Source organism: Hypanus sabinus, chromosome 16, assembly GCF_030144855.1.
Source record: "Hypanus sabinus isolate sHypSab1 chromosome 16, sHypSab1.hap1, whole genome shotgun sequence".
Lineage (NCBI taxonomy): Eukaryota > Metazoa > Chordata > Chondrichthyes > Myliobatiformes > Dasyatidae > Hypanus > Hypanus sabinus.
The window spans coordinates 69,598,389-69,618,735 of NC_082721.1; the positions used below are offsets into that span (position 1 = coordinate 69,598,389).

The 20,347-nt window shown below is 43.1% G+C and overlaps 2 long non-coding RNA genes across 2 annotated transcripts in view; one reads left to right on the forward strand and one right to left on the reverse strand.

The window, feature by feature from the left end:
• LOC132406421 (uncharacterized) overlaps positions 1-20,347 on the forward strand; it is a 143,645-nt gene that overhangs the window by 33,012 nt on the left and 90,286 nt on the right. The window lies entirely within an intron of this gene.
• On the reverse strand, positions 4,540-18,921 carry LOC132406423 (uncharacterized). Its single transcript, XR_009516165.1, has 4 exons — positions 18,644-18,921; positions 15,121-15,227; positions 10,701-10,819; positions 4,540-7,804 (listed from the first exon to the last, which is right to left on the reverse strand). It is a non-coding gene; the product is annotated as an uncharacterized LOC132406423 (long non-coding RNA).

A 20,347-nucleotide genomic window follows, 5' to 3' on the forward strand; every position in this document is an offset into this window, starting at 1 on the left:
CCTCACCATGTCTACTGTAGCTTGACCTTTAAAGATTCAATCGGGTTTCAATCAGATCCCACCTCATTCTTCTAATCTCCAGTGAGTACAGGCCCAGAACGATTTGATAGCTTAAGTGTGATATTCTGTTAAAGGTTCCCCTCACAACACTCTCTGCTGTCAGCTGCCTCTGTTAACTGCCCAGTGAAGAAAAGAACACGCAGACGCCTTGCCCCACTTTTGCATTTCCAAATTTCACCCTTCATCTCTCTCCCTCTCGTGACTGTGATCTGCATTCCTGCAACCCTCTCAGACCTCTCAAGTTCTGGCATCTCACGTAGCCCCTTTTAAATTAGCATTCCCACTGACGGGCATGAATTGGAATTCCCTTTCCCTCTCTGCCTCTCCTCATAGGCCGGACTGTGGCTACGGCCTCTTCCCTTCATCCATCTTTGCACATAACGTGTGAGAGGGCAACCTATGTTCCATTCTTCGACAAAGTGAAATTACTCAGTGTACCACAGCAACGATAGCTACGTATTAACTTAAAATATGCGAAGCCTGCCCGTGTTTTGGTGAACTGTGTATGCACAAAGTTTGGAGTAAAAATTTTCTATTTTAGTTAAAATAAATACTGAGAGGAAAATGTACCACTGGAATCTTCTGGAAATTAGTTTGGCTTTCCTTCAAGTGATTAGGTGCCAGGAGTGAAACAGAACACGTGCAAGTTTGCACCTTGCACCTTGCACAGAAATAAATTGTTAGAAGGAGAACCAGGCCCCACCTTGAGTCACCATGGAAATGACGAAACACACCAATTATCCTGTTTTCCTTGAACCAAGATTTGCATGCAATGCTTTGAAAACACTTTATTACTGTCACTGGGACTACATTTCTACAGGTTTCCCAAATCCCTCAGTGACCATTTGTCACAGGAAGTGTGTTCCCTGAAGATGAGTTTCTAGTGACCCAGTGTCACCAGGCTTCCGGGTGAGGTCTGCAACTAAATTTGGGTTTGCTTTAATTTGAATGTATAATGTGTCACCAAGGCCTAGTAGACTTGGCTCAGACGAAAGACAGTACAGTGTAGGGAAGTGCATGATCATGCACTTGGATAGAAGGAATAAAGGCATATTTTCAAAAACTCAGAAATCAGAGTTGCAAAGGGAATCGTGCTGGATTCCATAAAATCAATGATAGTGAAGACAAATGCAATGTCAGCATTCACTTTGAGAGGACTAGACCATAAAAGGATTTATAAGCGATTGGCCAGACTGCTCTTGGAGCATTGAGAGCAGTTTTGTAGCCCTTACTGAAGAAAGGACGTGCTGCCATTGGAGAAGGTTCAGAGGAGGTTTGCGGGAATGATCCCAGGAATGGAAGGGTTAACGTGAGTATTTGATGGCTCTGAGTCTGGTACTTGCTGGACTTTAGAAGAATGAAGGGGCTCTCGATGAAGCTTATTGAATATTGATAGGCCTGGATAGAGTGGATATGGAGAGAATGTTTCCTATAGTTGAAGAGTCTCAGACCAGAGGGCACAGCCTCAGAATAAAAGGACATCCCTTTAGAACAGACATGAGGAGGAGTGGTGGTGAAGAGCTGGAGTGTGGTGATTTGGTGGAATTCATTGCACAGATGGCTGTGGAGGCCAAGTCTTTGGGTATAGTTAAACTGGAGGTTGTTAGATTCCTGTTTAGTCAGTGTCAAAGGTTTCAGGGAAAAGTTCTGGAGAACGGGGTTGAGAGGAATAATAAGTCAGCCATGATGGATTGGCGGAGTAGACTCGATGGCCAAGTGGCCAAATTCTGCTCAAATGTCTTATCATCTTAAAGCCAAGGTTTAGTGGTCTGGGTTAACGAATGTCACCAGGTTTCTAGGTGAGCTATGAAATTAAATTCATACTCCCTTTAATTTGAATTTATGTGTTGCTGAGTCCCACTAAATCTTGGCTCAGCTGCCAGCTCCCCTTTGTGAATTGAATTCAGGGGTAATGTAGCCACAAAACTGTGTAAAAATATTCTGGGACTTTTCAGATTCCAGAAATACCTTCTGTGGCTCTGACCAGTTGAGCTGTCCTTTCAATCCCTCTTCAGTTTTGTAGCTTGAACTCGCAGATCTTGTGGTAGATTCAGCATGTTTCTGGGAATGGAAAAGTGCCAAAGCTGAACAGGAAGCAATGCCATAAAAGGAGAGGTCAGGCTGCAGTGCTGAAGGGCGGGTTTCCTTTCTTGCCTTGGCTTATCTCTCGCTGACAGGCAGGGAGTGGAGCTCCACACCTTAAACTCAACGGCATGCTTCCCTCGCAACCATTGCTCCCTTCCCCCGCTCAACATCCCAGGCTTGTTCCTGCCTGTACATACGTGGCTTTTCAATGTTGCAACAACTTTGCTGAGCTCAGTTTTCTTTTCCTCTTTAACCCTTTGCAGAGGCTGTAGGGGCGCTCCGGCTGCTCCTTTGGCCTCTTGAGCTGAAAGCCTTCCCGTAGGCCTTTAACGCCGTGCACACAGAACATGAAACATTATGTCGCTTTAGCGTAATGGTTAGTGCATCACCTTACAGTGCCAGTGACTCAGGTTCAAATCCCACCCCTGCCTATAAGGAGTTTGTACGTTCTGTACGTGACTGTGTGGGTTTCCTCCGGTTAATTGATCATATGGGTGTGATTGGGCCACACGGGCTCATTGAGGCGAATGTGCCTGTGACCATGCTGTATCTCTAAATAAATAAATAAGCCCACACTTGTGCTGGCATTTTAACTTATCTAGCTCTTCCCTTTCACATAACCATCCATTTTTCTATCATCCATGTGCCCAGTCTCTTACGTGGTCCAAATACGTCTGCCTCTACCACCAGCCTCCAGCATTTTGTGTGTGTTGTCCCAGTATCTGCAAAATCTCTTGTGTCTGAAGTAAACCTGTCATATTTCCCTTCACCACTTCCCTTGGACCCTGCTTTGCAGGTTCCTGTCATTCCTTGTGTGGAAAAAAAAACTTTGCCACCAAATCCCCTTTAAACCCTCTCCCTCTCACCTTAAAGCTAAATCCTCCAGTGTATTCACGCGTATTCAAGATGCAGAGATTGCAGGGTTCAGAGAAGATTCACGAGAATGATTCCAGGAATGAGAGGGTTACCGTATGAGGAACATCTGACAGCTCTTGGTCTGTATTCCCTGGAATTCAGGAGAATGAGGAGGGATCTCATCAAAACATTCCAAATGTTAAAAGGCCTGAACAGATTAGATATGGCAAAGTTATTTTCCATGGTAGGGGATTCTAGGACAAGAGGGCACGACTTCAGAATTGAAGGACGTCCTTTTAGAACTGAAATGCGGAGAAATTACTTTAGTCAGAGGGTGGTAAATTTGAGGAATTTGTTGCCACAAGTGGCTGTGGAGGCCAAGCCATTGGGTGTATTTAAGGCAGAGATAGATAGGTTCTTGATTAGCATCAAAGGGTATGGAGTGAAAGCAGGGGAGTAGGGACGACTGGATGAAGTGGATCAGCCCATGATTGAATGATGGAGCAGACTCAATAGGCCGAATGGCTTACTTCTGCTCCTATACCTTATGGTCTTATGTTCTTATGGTCTGGCTAAAAGCCTCCAGAACAGCACTGTTGTGTCTGCCCTGCCTCTGTGAGAGCTGCAATGGGGCGAGGGACGAAGGGTGGATAGCTTGTGGGGTGATACAATACGTCAGTTGTATTCATCACACATGGATTCAACATTCTCAGTCTAACCCTGAATGCTTCTCCAATCGGAGCAGTCAGGGGCCAGACGTTCTCAGGAGTCAGTGAAGATGTTGCAATTTTTCAAGGATTTCCGGCATCCATGGTTAATTGATTTTGATTTCCGGTTCGAGCATTTGCCTGGAGCTCTCTCTGTTCCCCTGATGGTTCATGCAGGGACCTGCCCTGAAAAGAGTTCAAGATGCAGTGAGGAGTCCCTGAAGCAATAAAATCTTGTATATATGTCACATTGTTAGCAGAGCCTCACAAGGCAAAAGTGAACATGGCTGATTGAAAGGAGTAAAATTTCATAGTGTCTGCCACAATTTTTGGGTGTATTAAACCTCTTTATTATATTTATTTCAAAAATAAACTTTATTCATGAAAAATATACACCCAGAATACAAAAACCAGTTTGTGAACATAGAACAGTGCCTTCTGGCTTACTTCGTTGGAACAAGTTAAATTAATAATCAAAGGCCCAACTAAACAAATCAGCCTGCATCACTGGGTACGTTTTTGCCCGTGCTGTCCACAAACTTGTACATTGTGAATCATCAGACTTGCCCCATCTTGTATCTCCAGATGAACTGAAAGGCCGGCTGGATAATTTCCCAGTTGGAGGAGCGGGGGATGGGTTGCATGTGCACCAATGCAGCAGATGTGCAGATGTATATCTGATATCTGCATATCTATATCTAATGACCAGGGCCTTCCCAGCATCTCCCCTACAAATTTTACCTCACCTTTCCTGTCTGCTCCAGCCAGGTCTTGTCACATGACTCGCTCCCACCCCCCCCCCCCACCCTCCAGAATCCATCCCCAGCAACTTCAGGTAGTTGGAATGGAAGGTGAAGGGGATGGCAGGCAGCTTGGGAAGCGAATGGCCTCACTCTTCCTGTGATTGGCTCGGTCTCCTGGTGCAAACTCATACTGGCTGACCAATTTGCAGACTGACTGTGGACTGGAGTATAAAATGGTGACGCTGTCTACAAAACACTTTACAGTTGATGCAGTCCTTTCAAAGTGTCACTATGAGGGATTAATAGAGGGTTGCATTGACTGAAACAGTGCATTTGAATCAACACTCTAAAATAAAAGTACTGCTGCTGAATGTATGAGGATACTCATGACAATATTGAAAAAGAAGGTTGTTTAGTCTGTGTCTATGTCACAGTGAAAACCATCTAAAAGATTATAGAGGCATGAGAGAAGAGCTAGCCAAAGCTGATTAGAAGGGTAAACTATCTGATGATGACACAACAGCAAAGAGTGTAGATTCTAGGAGAGACTCAGAAAGCGCATGACGGATACAACCCAAAGAAGAAGTACTCTAAAGACAGGATGATGTAAATGTGGCAGACAAGGAAATCAAAAACAATATAAGCAAAAGAGACAGCATATAATAGAGGAAAAATATTGGGAAGTTGGAGGACTGGGAAGCTTTAAAAACCACAAGAAGGCATAAAAAAGGAGGGAAAAGATGAAATATGAAGATAAGCTTGCTAATAATATCAATGAGGATACCAGAAGTTTTTTCAGAGATATAAAGAGTAAATGAGAGATGATAGATATCAGACCATTGGAAAATGATGATGGAGAGGTAGTAATGGGAGAAGAAGGGAATGGTGGACAAATTAAGTAAGCACTTTGCATCCGTCTTCAGTGTGGAAGACACCGGCAGCATGCCAGAAGTTCAAGTGTGTCAGGTGGCAGAAGTGTGTGTGTCTGTGTGTATGTGTGCAATTACTATTACTTGTGAGAAGGTGCTTGGGAAGCTGAAAGGTCTGAAGTTAGATAAGTCACCACGACCAGATGGACGACAGCCTAGGGTGTGAAAGAGGTGGTTGGGAAGATTGTGGAGGCATTGGTAATGATCTTCCCAGAATTGATTTGTTTATGTCCTAGTTTGCAGATGTCACGAAGGTAGGTGGAGGGGCAGGTAGTGTTCAGGAAGCAGAGAGGCTGCAGAAGGACTTAGACAGATTTGGAGAATGGACAAAGAAGTGGCAGATGGAATACAATGTCGGGATGCGTATAGTCAAGCACTTTGGTAGAAGGAAAAGTGATCAGACTATTTTCTAAAACGGCAGAAAATTTAAAAATTTGAGGTGCAGAAGGGACTTGGGAGTCTTTGTGCAGGATTCCCTAAAGGTTAACTTGCAGGTTGAGTCGGTGGTGAGGAAGATGAATACAAATGTTAGCACTTGTTCCAAGAGGACTAAAGTATATCAGCAAGGGTGTAATGCTGAGGCTTTATAAGCATTGGTGAGGCCTCAGTTTGAGTATTTTGGGAAGTTTTGCGCTGTTTATTTAAGAACAGGTGTGCTGACTTTGAAAAGGGTTCATGATAATGATTCCAGGAATGAATGGGTTATCATATGAGGTGTGTTTGATGGCTCTGGGTCTGTATTTGCTGGAATTTAGAAGAATGGGAGGGAATCTCATTGAAACCTATGACACCATGCCACCCTGGAGGCACCCAGTCCTCCTGCGGCTGTATTCCTTAACATGTACTCTTGCAGGGTGGATGATGCCCATCTGCTGCTTTCCCACATGGACACCTCACTGTGCTAGAATACCAATAACTTTCAGACAGACCACAGAGGGTCATTCACTGAGCTGATGACCTCGGGCATGCATTTATTGATGTCCACAAGGCCGTCTATGGGCCAGTCTTGTGTGAATGCCAGTGGGATATATGACTGTAAATTACAATTTATTATCTGTGTAATCAATTCCTCAGTTGTTTTCCATCCTCTATGCTTTCTCTCAGATCGTAGACACTCCTTAGCCAAAGATGTTGAAGTTGATTGAAAGATCAGATAATTTAGCAATGTTTTTGTTCTTGGAAAGACAGTGACCATACCAACGCAACACTTTTTGCCCATCCCTTATTGGCCCAAGGGGAACTAAAGGAACGTTGCATTTTGTTGAAATGCAAGAAAACCAGCAACCAATTTGTTCGCGGTAAACACCCATATCACAAGAATTTCTGCAGATGCAAGAAATCAAATACAACATACATAAAATGCTAGAGGAACTCAGCAGGTCAGGCAGCATCTATGGAGAGGAATAAAAAGTTGATGTTCCAGGCTAAAACCCTTCTTCAGGATTGGAAAGGAAGGGGGAAAAGGAGGAGGAGGAGGAGGAGGAGGGGAAGGACTACAAGTTGGCAGGTGAGAGCAGGTGAGGGGGAAGGTGGATGTGGGGGGGAGAGGGGGAAGGTTGAAGTGGGAAGCTGGGAGGTGATAGATGAAGTGGTAAAGGGCTGGAGAAGAAGGAATCTGATAGGAGAGGATAGTGAGGAACCATGGAGGAAAGAGGGGGAAAACCAGAGGGAGGCATTGGGCAGGTGAGGATAAGAGGATGGGTATGAGTAGAACCAGAATGGAGAATGGAAAAAGAGAGAAGGTGGAGGGAGGAAGAATTACCTAAAGCTGGAGAAACCGATGTTCGTGCTGTCAGGTTGGATGATACCCTGTTGGGATATGAGAATAGGAGCATTTGTATCGAACTGAGAAGGTACAGTGGACCTTGGTATGAGATTGCATCTCATCAGTAATAATAATTTTTAAGCTAGGTTTTGTGCTTGGGTCTTGGCATGGGAGGTTAAGTTATGAGTACCCATTTACCTTAAGGCATGAACCTTGTCTACTGGGCTGTCATAGATTGAAATTCACTGTAAAGGTTCCAATAGTGAATGGCCTTTTAATCTTTATCAGCAATAGGTCTGCATCATCAAGGACTTCACAATCCAGGCCATGCTCTCTTCTCGCTGCTACCATCAAGAAGGAGGTACAGGAGTGTTTAGTCCCAGACCACCAGGCTGAAGAATTGTTATTACCATACAACAATCAGGCTCCTGAACTAGTGTAGATAACTTTACTCACCTCAGTTCTGAACTGATCATTGAATGCAACCTTTCAACTCACTTTCAGAGATTCTGCAACTCATGTTCTTGATTGTATTTATTTACTTACTTATTTATTATTATTTATAACACTTATTCCCTTTATATTTGCACCATCTGTCAGTCTTTTTTGTGTGTAGTTTTTCATTGGTCCAATTTTGCTTCTTTGTTCTTCTGTGGATGCCTGTTAGAAAAGAAGTCTTTTTTAATATTTGGAGACAGCGACATACTTTGATAATACATTTAACTTTGAACAAATAATAATAAATTAACTTTGAACAGTAGATGGGGCCTCCTGTCTCACTGCTGGAATGTGAGGTGGGTTAAGTGGAGGCGTTTGCGTGGGTGAGTGGGAGGAGGTGGAGAATGGGCTGGTTTCCTCTAAGAATATGAGAGCTTCTCAGTTACACTGGTCTGGTGAACACACGGAGGAAGTAGGAGGTCCCGTCCATGACCCATACTGCCAATGCATTTGAAGACAGCAAAGAGAATGTAAGAGTGGGTGAGGTCATGGCAACATGCCCAGAGCATTTCTGGGAAAGTATTGGCAGCCTTCCCAGCACCAAGACCAACTCTGATTAGCAAAGCTGTTTGTCTCGAATTACTTATGATGTCTATACAACACAAATCCCTTTTTACACCTGATGTCTCTTTATATATATCTATATAAACTCTTTTATCTGCCCAGTTCTTTAGATATAAATACAGTATATTCAATATATGTGATATGCATTTATGTATATGCAATACAGTTTTATAATACCATCCAGAGGCCTTGGTCACTGATTAGAAGGCAAAAGCCCACATCTCACCATGGCAACTGAGGAACTTAAATTAATCTGGAATGATAGAGCTAACCATCACTAAAAATGACTCTGAAAGTATCGGGTTGTTTAAAGATGCTCTAATTCACTAACTCCATCTGCCATTCTTACCTGGTCTGGACTGATGTGACTCATAACTCACCAACTCTGGGTTAACACTTAATTATCTCCTGAGATCTACTGGCAATCAGGGTGAACAATAATAACAAAATTTTCATCTCAGTTTTGAATAAGTTTGAAGAAGTTTTGAATATTTAATGAATCAGAATGCAGCCACATTCCATTATGTTAACCGTCCCAGAGGAAACAGGTTCAGAATACAAGAACAGACCCTTTACAACAGAATTAAGGAGGGAAAAATGTGTGTGTGTGTGTGTGCGCGCGCGTGCGCGCGCACGCATGCGCGTAATATTTGCTTTTGTATATCCTAGTGAAAACATTATATATGATATTTATATTATATTGTTTGACAAATTATGAGGGGTGTAGATAGGGTTAATGCAAGCAAGGTTTTTCCCATTGAAGTTGGGTGAAACTAGAACTAGGGGTCATAGGTTAAGAGTGAAAGGTGAAATATTTAAGGGGAACCTGAGAGGGAGCCTCTTCACTCAGGAGGGAGGTGAGACTATGGAATGAGCTACCAGAGGAAGTGGTGGTTGAAGGGTTGATTTCAACATTTAAGAGAAATGTGGGTCAGTACATGGATGGGAGCTTTATGGAGGGCTATGGTTCAGATGTGGGTTAGTGGGTGAGATGAGCCAAAGGATTTGGTTTCTGTTTTGTATGCTCTGTGACTATGACAGAGCCTGTAAACTAGTGATTTTTATTTCCTCTCAGAGGATCATTGACACATCCTACTATATACAACAAAAGTAACATGGTAAAGCATTTCCTCTCGGAGAGCCCTGAGCCTGTGAAAAAGAGTCTGGTGGAAGCAGAGCCTTTGAATATTATTAAAGAGAGTGGAAGATAGATTCCTGATAAGCAACAGCATGAAGCATAACCTTAAGTCAGCAGGAATGCAGAGATGAAACTACGAGTGAATCGGCCATGGTCTTATTGAATGGCAGAGCAGGAGTAGAAGGGCTGAATGGCCTACTGTGCTCCAAATTTGAAGTACAAAGGTAACATGCTCCTTTATTTAACATATCCAGTACCTGATGATATCTTTTTACACCCTGATTTTACCACCATATTGATATACATGAAGTAATGTTATCATCTTATATGTTACATATCTTGAAATGCATATTTATTTACTTATTGACATACAGCACAGAATAAGCCCTTCCGGCCCTTCGAACTGCACCAGCCAACAGCCCCCCCCCCCCCTCCCACCAATTTAATCCTAGCCTAATCACGGGACAACTTACAACGACCAATTAACCCACCAACTGGTACATCTTTGGACTGTAGGAGAAACCGGAACTCCCGGAGGAAACCCACGTGGTCACGGGGAGAACGTACAAGCTCCTTACAGGCAGTGGCGGGAATTGAACCCGGGTTGCTGGTACTGCAAAGCGTTGTGCTAACCACTACACTATCGAGCACATTGTATTTAGTATGTTCCCTGCTTAATTATACATTGCCACATAATTATCCAGAGGAAGATGATTTTTATAAAGTAATTTTCTGCGGACTGATGGGCTGAGAGAAAGCTCTTGACAACTTAATGTTTAGATTCATTCTCAGTTACTTAAATAACTGCTCATAAGAAGAGATAAACAGTCTAATTCAGCCTGTTAACTTAACAGAAAGGAATTTGATCCAGTCATCAAAGACATTTTCCCTTGCAAAGGAAACCAAAACAGTAGACTGTAAATATGAGACAGCCACTAATTACTAAAATAGGCAAGCTGACGGTCGTGTCTGAATCAACAGTATGAGGAGGACATGTGGATCTGGCTTGCTACTATAAGAAATCGTCCAATCTAGACCTAGTTAAGTGGAAACCAGAGATTATTCACAGTATCACAGCTGGAGGAGCTGCTGTCTGAATCAGAATTAGGTTTATTATCAATGACATATGTTATAAAATTTCTCTTCACCTGCCTTTCACCTCTCTCCAGTGCCTCTCCTCCTTCCTTTTCTCCTAACCTTAATCCTCCTATCAGATTCCTTCTTCTTCACCCTTTATCCCTTCCACCATCTCATCTCCCATCTTCTCACTGCATCCATCCCTCCTCCACCCACCTATGTTCCCCCTCACCTGGGCTCACCTATCAATTTCCAGCTTGTACCCCTTCCCTCGCTCACCTTCCTATTCCGGCTTCCTTTCCAGTCTTGATGAAGGGCCTCGGCCCTTTCCACAAATGCTGCTGACCTGCTGAGCTCCTCCAGCACCTTGTATGCGTTATGTCACGGAGTTTAGTGTCCTGTGGCAGCATGATATAAGAAATATTACGTTACAATAAAAAATATAAATAAATAAATAGTGAAAAAAGAACAATGGTATGGTCGTGTACATGCACTGTTCAGAAATCTGATGGGGCAGGGGCAGAAGATGTTCCTAAAATGTTGAGTGTATGTCTTCTGGCTCCAGTATCTCTTCCCTGATGGTAGTAATGAGAGGTGGGCTTGTCCTGGAGGTTGAGAATCTCTTGCTCAGTCCACCTACCCAGTTGATCAAGATCCCACTCTTCCTGATACTCTTTCTCACTGCCCATGTCACCACCTACTTTCGTGTCATCTGCAAACTTACTGATTATTTTACCAACCACCGTCAGAGGGAATGAGTAACCCTGCCAATCCCTGTGAAGGGGTTGCACAATTTGTTGCTGCAAAAGAAAATAAAGTCTTTCTGGTCCTTTGGCGACTGTGTGTAGCTGGTAGGACTGGATATTCTTGATGGGGACTGAAGGAAGTCAGGGGAAGGCCAGAACACTGAGCATTCTGATTCTGCAAACAACTGGAAGTCTGATATTGGTTGGAAGGCCTGGCTGGCAGGTGTTAGTGATAAGAAGCTGGAATTGAGAGTGTGAATGAGCCACTTACATGCTCAGAAAGTACCAGGCAATAAGAGTACCAGGGTGAATAACTTCACTCACCTCAACACAGAACTGATTCCACAACACAACTCAACTTCTCAGAACGTATTACAATGTGTTTGCACAGTTTTTCTCTTTTCCATCTTTGTGGGTAGTTTTTTCAGTATTTTGATTGTGTTTCCCTGTATCTACTGTGAATACCTACAGGAAAATGAATCTCAGGATTGTATGTGGTGACATATATGTTCTTTGATAATAAATTTACTTTGAACTTTGAGGTGTTAGTGATAAGAAGCTGGAGTGTGACAGCATGGATAAACTACTTAGGTGTTCAGAAAGTACCAGGCAGTCAGAGAATTTTTACAACCTACTAGATTAATGCTAATATATGTGCGTGGGAAGAGGGAGTGTTCCCACTGTAGATCAGTGGAAAGTGATATTTATTCTCAAACGTGCCAATCTGCATGTACTTAACTACAGGACTCAACACCCTACAGCTCAGTGCAAAGCACTATTTCCTTGTCTCTTGGTTTGTATTGTATAACTGTGTCTGCTGATCCAAACTGGCTTGTGTTCTTAATCCATTTTGATTCTAATATTCTTTACATTTATCTATAGCCTTGTTCCTCTCTGTTCCTAATAACGTCATGCAAACATCCAATGTATCTGAGCTGCTAGGATTCAGAATTCCCCACAATTGTTGGCCGTGGCTTCAGCTGCCAAGAATCCTGGGAAATTCCTCAGGTTCTATCCCTTGCACTTTGAAGACTAACACTTTCACTGAGTTGTCCTTCTGTGAGACCCGTGTCGATTTTGTTTCCAAAGGTGCTGCTAACAGGAGAGCTGTCTCACAGATGTAGTAACCTGTATTCAAACCTTACCTCAAGTAACCACCTCAGGTACTGATCTCAAATGCTCAAGGCAAGGTGTGGCAGTAAAGTGAAGAGTCATGTTCCACAAGAATTTCTACTTTTCACAAAACATGTTGATGATCTGGCTGGCAGAACTGGTGGCTTAGTAGCCAAATTTGCGAACGACAGGAAGATAGGTGGAGGGGCGGGTGGTGTTGAGGAAGCTGGGAGTCTGAAGAAAGACAGAGAGATTAGGAGAATGAGTGAGGATGTGGCATATGGAATGTAGTGTGGGTACATATGTGGTAATGCACCGGTTGAAGGAATAAAGGCATAGACTATTTCCTGAACAGGAAAGGAATTCAAAAGCTGGAAGTGCAAAGGGACTTGGAAGTCCTAGTGTAGAATTCCCTAAAGGTTAACTTGCAGATTGAGTCATTCATAAGGTAGGAAAATGTCACTTTAGCATTCATTTCAAGAGGACCAAGTGTATAAAAGCAAGGATGTAACGCTGAGGCTTTATGAGGCCGTATATGGAGTGCTGTCAGCAGTATTAGGCCCCTCATCTAAAAAAGAATGAACATGGAAATCTACAGCACATTACAGGCCCTTCGACCCAGAATGTTGTGCCGACCATGTAACTTACTCTAGAAACTGCCTAGCACATAGCCCTCTATTTTTCTAAGCTCCATTACCTATCTAAGAGGCTCTTAAAAGACCCTATTGTATCTGCACCCACCACCATTGCCAGCAGTGTATTCTATGCACCCACCACTCTCTGTGTGAAAAACTTACCCCTGACATCCTCTCGGTGCCTATTTCCAAGCACGTTAAAACTATGCCCCCTCCTGCTAGCCATTTCAGCCCTGGGGAAAAGCCTCTGACTATCCACATGATCATTGCCCCTCAACATCTTATACGCCTCTATCAGGTCACCTCCCACCCTCCGTCACTCCAAGGAGAAAAGGCCGAGTTCACTCAACCTATCCTCATAAGGCATGCCCTCCAATCCAGACAACATTCTTGTAAATCTCCTCTGCACTCTCCCATATAGTCTCCATATCCTTCCTGTAGTGAGGTGACCAGAAAAGAACACAGTACTCCAAGTGGGGTCTGACCGCGGTCTTATATAGCTGTAACATTTCCTCATGGCTCTTGAACTCAATCGTATAGTTGATAAATGCCAGCACACTATACGCCTTCTTAACAACTCTGTCCTATCGACACGAACCCCAAGATCTCTCAGATCCTGCACACTGCCAAGAGTCTTACCTTTTATATTATATTCTGTCTTCAAATTGGACCTACCAAAATGAACCACTTCACATTTATCTAGGGTCAAGCCCACCTGCCGCTTCTCAGCCCAGTTCTGCATTTTATCGACGTCCCGGTGTAACCTCTGACAACCCTCCACACTATCCACAACACTTCCAACTTTTGTGTCATCAGTAAACTTACTAGTCCACCCTTCTACTTCTTCATCCAGGTCATTTATAAAAATCACAAAGAGGACGGGGTCTCAGAACAGAGCCCTGTGGAACCAATGGGCTCAGCAGGGTCCACTGACAGGGTCCAGCAGGGTTTCACAAAAATGATTCCCAGAATAAAAGGGTTAATGTATGAGCTGCATGTGATGGCTCTGGGCTTTTCTTCACACAAATTTAGAAGAATGAAAGGGATCTCAATGAAACTCTCTGAATATTGAAAGACCTGGATAGAGTAGTCATGGAGTGGATGTTTCCTGCTGTGGGTGGGGGCGAGTGCAGAACTACAGGGCACAGCCTCAGAGTAGAAGGCCATCTTTTTAAGACAGAGATGAGGAGTGTTTTCTAGAGGGTAGTAAATCTGTGAAGGACAAGACAATGCATAAACTTAAAGCGGAGGTTGATAGCTTCTTGATTTGTAAGGGTGTCAAAGGCTACAGGAAGAAGGCAGAGGCTTGAGATTGAGAGGGGTAATAAATCAGCTAAGATGGAATAGTACAGCAGACGATTGGCTGAATGGCCTAATTCTGCTCCTGTGTCTAATAGCTGTGTGGAGTTTTTGTGAACCCATTGAGCTTCCTCTAGGTTCTCCAGTTTCTTCCCAAATTCTGTGGAGTTTGTAAATTGCCCCTTTGCCATGGTAGCTCAGAGGTGGGGAGAATGGGTTACAGAGACAATTACTGTGGAGCAGAACTGTGGTGTGAGCCAGCACAGGTTTAGTGCATCTTCTCTGCTGTATGATTCAGTGACATATAAAAACACACTGGTGCTATGATCCATGTAGTTCTGCATAATGTTGTTATGACTAATTGAAGGAAAGCACAATAAATCATTTTAAAATTGCTTTGAATTTTCTCTAAAGGTTAAAGAACGATTGATCAGGATATTAATTTTCATTTCCAAGAGACTCTGAGAAAACCCCTGGATTGTTTATCGACACTGCACATGATTGCGAATGTAAAGAGGAAGCCAGGCCAGTCGATGTGGACTTGTTTGGATAGGCATTAGTCCAGGTAGTTTACATGGGACTGTGAGGGGCATGCCCAGTAACATTTTTCCTTTTGAACTTGCTAAACAAATATTTCAATAGCCTAAGCATTGAATCCCAGAAAAGAACAGCACAGAGGAGAGAGTGTGCGGGCTCTGTCAAAGAGTTGTTCATTTCCTTGATTGCGTTTCTGTCTGTTAAGGACTTCCCCAAAATCCCTTTTGGACTTGTTTCCTGTCACAGCTTTATCCTACATTGTTTTCCAAATGGAATAAAGCTGAGGGAGCCCCACAGTTCCTCAACCCTTTCCATGATCAAAGAAGACCATGGCTTCTTAACTTCTACTTTCCTTTCTGATCCCCATACCTCAGGGTCACCAGGATGTGAGGAATCTGTCCATTGTAGCCTTCCAGTATATTCCAGGATTTTCTGGTAACTGAAAACCCAGAAGCTGGAGTTCTTCCACTTCAACCCTGGAAAAAATCATTGCCATATTAAAAAGAAATTAACCAGTTTCTGTCATCAACAATTCATACCAGCTGAATGAATTAACTCCCTAACTTCATATCTAAACATCCAAAGACAATGTGTCCTCATTCTAAGCTGTGCAGATTACAGGTTGTCCCAAGATAACAAATGTGTTCTGACTTCACAGATGTCCATCTGTCTGTTTTTTACTTTGAGTTGGAAAATACACAAAAATCACTTGATCTGGTAACTACACCTCCACAGTACTGTAATGAAAGGTGCCAAAAGCACATAGACTAACAATAATAAACTATTACTGAAAGTGGTGGGGAAGAAGAGGGAACTACTCCTACTGTTTGTAGGAATGAACGTATGCTGGACATTTCAATACAATACTATAACAGAAGCTTGTTGATATGTAGGACTGTCTGCATGTCGAGCTTTCATTACACAGGGACACTGTGTGATCATTATTTTTTCTTAAAGAACAGATTGAGCTGAGGAACAGTAAGGGTAAAAAGACCCTAATGGGTGTTGTGTCCAGGCCCCCAAACAGTAGTGTGGATATTGGGTACAAGTTGATTAGGGAGTTAACATTGGCATGTGCTAAAGGTAATGCAGTCATTATGGGAGATTTCAACATGCAGGTGAACTGGGAGAATCAAGTAGGTGCTGGACCCCAGGATAGGGAGTTTGTGGAGTGTCTAAGGGATGTATTTTTGGAACAGCTTGTGCTTGAGCCAACCAGGAACGAGGCTATTTTGGACTTGGTGATGTGTAGTAAACAGGAATTGATAAGTGATCTTGAAGTAAAGGAGCCATTAGGAAGTAGTGATCATAACATGATGTTTTTATCTACAATTTGAGAGGGATAAGGGCAGATCAGAGGTGTCAGTGTTGCAATTAAATAAAGGAGACTACGGAGTCATGAGGGAAGAGCTGGCCAAAGTTAAATGGGCGGATGCCCTGGCAGGAAAGACAGTGGATCAGCAGTGGCAGATATTCTTGGGCATAATACAAAAGATGCAAAAACAGTTCATTCCAATGAGAAGGAAGGATTCAAAGAGGGGGAAGGGGCCACAGTGGTTGACAAAGGAAGTCAGAGATTGTATAGCATTAAAGAAAAAGAAGTATGACAGGGCTAAGTTGAGTGGGAATACAGATGATTGGGAAAGTTTTAAGGAACAGCAGATCTTAACTAAAAAAGCAATACGGAGAGAAAAAATCAGGTATGAGCTCAGTCTAGCCAGGAATATAAAAGGGGATAGCAAAAGCTTTTTTAGCTATGTGAAGAGAAAGAAGATAGTTAAGAACAATGTTGGCCCCTTAAAGAATGAATTGGGAGAAATTGTTATGGGAAACAGGGAAATGGCAACAGAATTTAATGCGTACTTTAGATCTGTCTTCACCAGGGAGGACACAAGCAATCTCCCAGATGTATGGATGGGCCAGGGTCATAAGATATCAGAGGAATTGAGACAGATTGACATTAGGAAAGAAACTGTGATGAGTAGACTGGTAGGACTGAAGGTTAATAAATCCCCGGGTCCAGATGGTCTGCATCTGAGGGTTCTAAAAGAGGTGGCTCAGGAAATTGCGGATGCATTGGTAATCATTTTCGAATGTTCCTTAGATTCAGGATCAGTTCCTGAAGATTGGAGAGTAGCTAATGTTATCCCACTTTTCAAGAAGGGAGGGAAGGAGAAAACGGAGAACTATCGCCCTGTTAGCCTAACGTCAGTTGTGGGGAAGATGCTTGAGTCCATTATTAAGGACGAAATAGTGGCACATCTTGATGGCAGAAATAGGATTAGGCCAAGCCAGCATGGATTTACCAAGGGCAAATCATGTTTGACTAATCTGTTGGAGTTTTTTGAGGGTGTAACAAGGATGTTAGACGAGGGTAAGCCAGTGGATGTTGTGTACCTAGATTTTCAGAAGGCATTCGATAAGGTGCCACATAGGAGATTGGTGAGTAAAATCAGAGCTCATGGCATTGGGGGCAGGGTTTCAACATGGATAGAAAACTGGTTGGCAGATAGAAAGCAGAGGGTAGCAGTGAATGGGTGTTTCTCGGACTGGCTGGAGGTGACTAATGGGGTACCACAGGGCTCTGTATTGGGACCACAGCTCTTTACGATTTATGTCAATGATTTAGATGAGGGCATTGAAACTATATCAGCAAGTTTGCTGACGATACTAAACTGGGTGGCAGTGTGACATGTGAAGAGGACGTTAGGAGAATACAGGGAGACTTGGATAGGCTGGGTGAGTGGGCAGATACTTGGCAGATGTAATTCAATGTGAATAAATGTGAAGTTATCCACTTTGGAAGCAGGAACAAGAGGGCAGAGTATTGTCTGAACGGTGTAGAGTTAGGTAAGGGAGAAATGCAAAGAGACCTAGGAGTCCTAGTTCACCAGTCAATGAAGGTGAATGAGCAAGTGCAGTGAAGAGGGCAAATGGAATGTTGGCCTTTGTTACAAGGGGAATTGAGTACAAGAGCAAGGATGTCCTTTTGCATTTGTACAGGCCCCTGGTGAGACCACACCTGGAATATTGTGTACAGTTTTGGTCTCCAGGTTTAAGGAAGGACATTCTGGCAATTGAGGAAGTGCAGCGTAGATTCACTAGGTTGATTCCTGGGATGGCAGGGCTGTCTTACGCAGAGAGATTGGAGAGATTGGGCTTGTACACGCTGGAATTGAGGAGATTGAGAGGGGATCTGATTGAAACGTTTAAGATAATTAAAGGATTTGATAGGATTGAGGCAGGAAATATGTTCCAGATGTTGGGAGAGTCCAGTACCAGAGGGCATGGATTGAGAATAAGAGGTCAGTTATTTAAAACAGAGTTGAGGAAGAGCTTCTTCTCCCAGAGAGTTGTGGAGGTGTGGAATGCACTGCCTCGGAAGACGGTGGAGGCCAATTCTCTGGATGCATTCAAGAAGGAGCTAGATAGATATCTGATGGATAGGGGAATCAAGGGATATGGGGACGAGGCAGGGACTGGGTATTGATAGTGAATGATCAGCCATGATCTCAGAATGGCGGTGCAGACTCGAGGGGCCGAATGGTCTACTTCTGCACCTATTGTCTATTGTCTATTAGGACTGTAATGATAGCTCACTGATGTCCCATTTCTCACTCATTCTCTGCTCTGGAAATTCATTTTCCTCAAATTGTAAATTCCCTGTGATTCTACTTCTCCCTCCCTTCAGCAGACAGTCTCAGATCACAAACTATGTTCCACCGAATGGTTCTCCTCACATTTAAACACCCCCTCCAGTCATAGTCTTGTTACCTAACTTCTCTTAATTTATCCTTTATAAAACGACCATGATCTTAACCAAATCTCATTTCTGCTTGGGAGAGAGATACGCCACCTTCTCAATTCCAACCTAGCAAATGAAGAGACTTACCCCTGCAGCTTCTTCTGTGATTTCACCTGCACCTTCTTTATGTCCTTCCTAAAATGTGATGGGCAGAATTCGATGTGGCACTCCAGTTCTGGCCTTAGCTGTGGTATCTCCCTTCTGTTTCTTATGCTGCTTATACTTTTGTGTCCACTGTTATCAACGTTTCTACCATTGGAAACAATATTTACTCTGTCTAAAGATCTTTACCTAGTATTTTTATGTAATTAAAAATACTCTTCAAATGCTCCCTGTTATGTCAAGGAGAAACTATCCTTCTTCATTTCCTGTTTCTATTTGTACAGAACAGGGCAATATTGAATGAAGCCCAAAGATTTAGAGCCGCTGGAGAGGCATTTAAATTAATGTTTTCTTATTGAGAACAAGGAAGGACATTCAGCTGTTTTGCTCTCCTGAAAGATTAAAGATTAGCTTTATTTGTCACATGCACATCGAAAGTGCATAGTTTGCATCAAATCAAATGAGCGAGGATTGTGCTGAGCAGCCCACAGGTGCTACCACGCTTCCAGAGGCGACATAGCCTGCCAGCAGCTCACTATCCATAACCGTACACCTTCAGAGTGTGGGAGGAAACTGCAGTACCTTGAGAAAACCCATGCTGTCACGTGGGGAGCATGCAAACTCCTTACAGACAGCGGCAGGAATCGAACTCCGACCTTGCAGCTGGTACTGTAAAGAGTTGCGTTAACCGCTGTGGTACTGTGCTAGCCCAATGGATTTAAGTATTTAGTGGTTTATACATTAGAGGTACCTCAGAGGATATTGTGCAGGTTGGTGGGAGGTTACCTGACTGCTCTAAATTGGCACTAATGTGTGTTGTATGAACACTACCTTGCTGTTTTACAATATTTGTTTATTTATTTCCATATTTCTTATTGTAACCTACAGTAATTTTTAATGTATTGCACTGTACTATTCAATAGGACTTCCGGTCAAGATAGCACCTGTGTACAAAGCTCCTTCGGTTGACATCTTCTGGATAGATCACGAAAATATATATCTCACTTCTTTTATGTCTTTTATGTTTGGTGTTCATCTTGAATGTGATTCTGGGACTGTCGGAGCCTAAGATTTGCAGTTTAGAGATTGTTTGGGTGTTTCAGTGCTCTGGCATGTCTGAGAAGACGCTGGGAGGCAGAGGCAACGTGCGGGGGCCTCGTGGTGAGGAGGCTGCAAGCTGATGTTCGACTCCATTTTGCTGATTAAAGCTTCCATCATTTGCCGACTGAAGCGATGAGGGAGATTAAAATGCCAGGCTGCCTGGCTTTTTATCAGTGGTGAGATCACTCAGCTGTGGAGAGAGGAGAATGCCCTTTTCTTGCTGGTGGGATCGTTCTGCTATGGCGAGGGAGAATGTTGCCCAGGTTTTCTGCATTTTGGATGTGGACTTGGACTGTGGATTTTATTTCAGTCAAATTCTTTCTTTGTATTCTGTGTTTTTCGCTGAATCTTTCTCCTTTTTTTGTTCATTCAGGAGGGGGATTTGGGGATTAATGTGCCTGTTCCATTTTTGTTCATTGTTTGTGGGAAGGAGGAAGAATTTACCAGTTGATGATTGTGCTGCATTTGTTTTTTTTTATTTCATGGCCATCTAGGGAAGAATTTCAGAGTTGTATACTTTGATAATAAATGAATCTTTGAATAATCTTCAGGACCTAGACCTCAATAACTCCTGGTCAACTGGCTCCT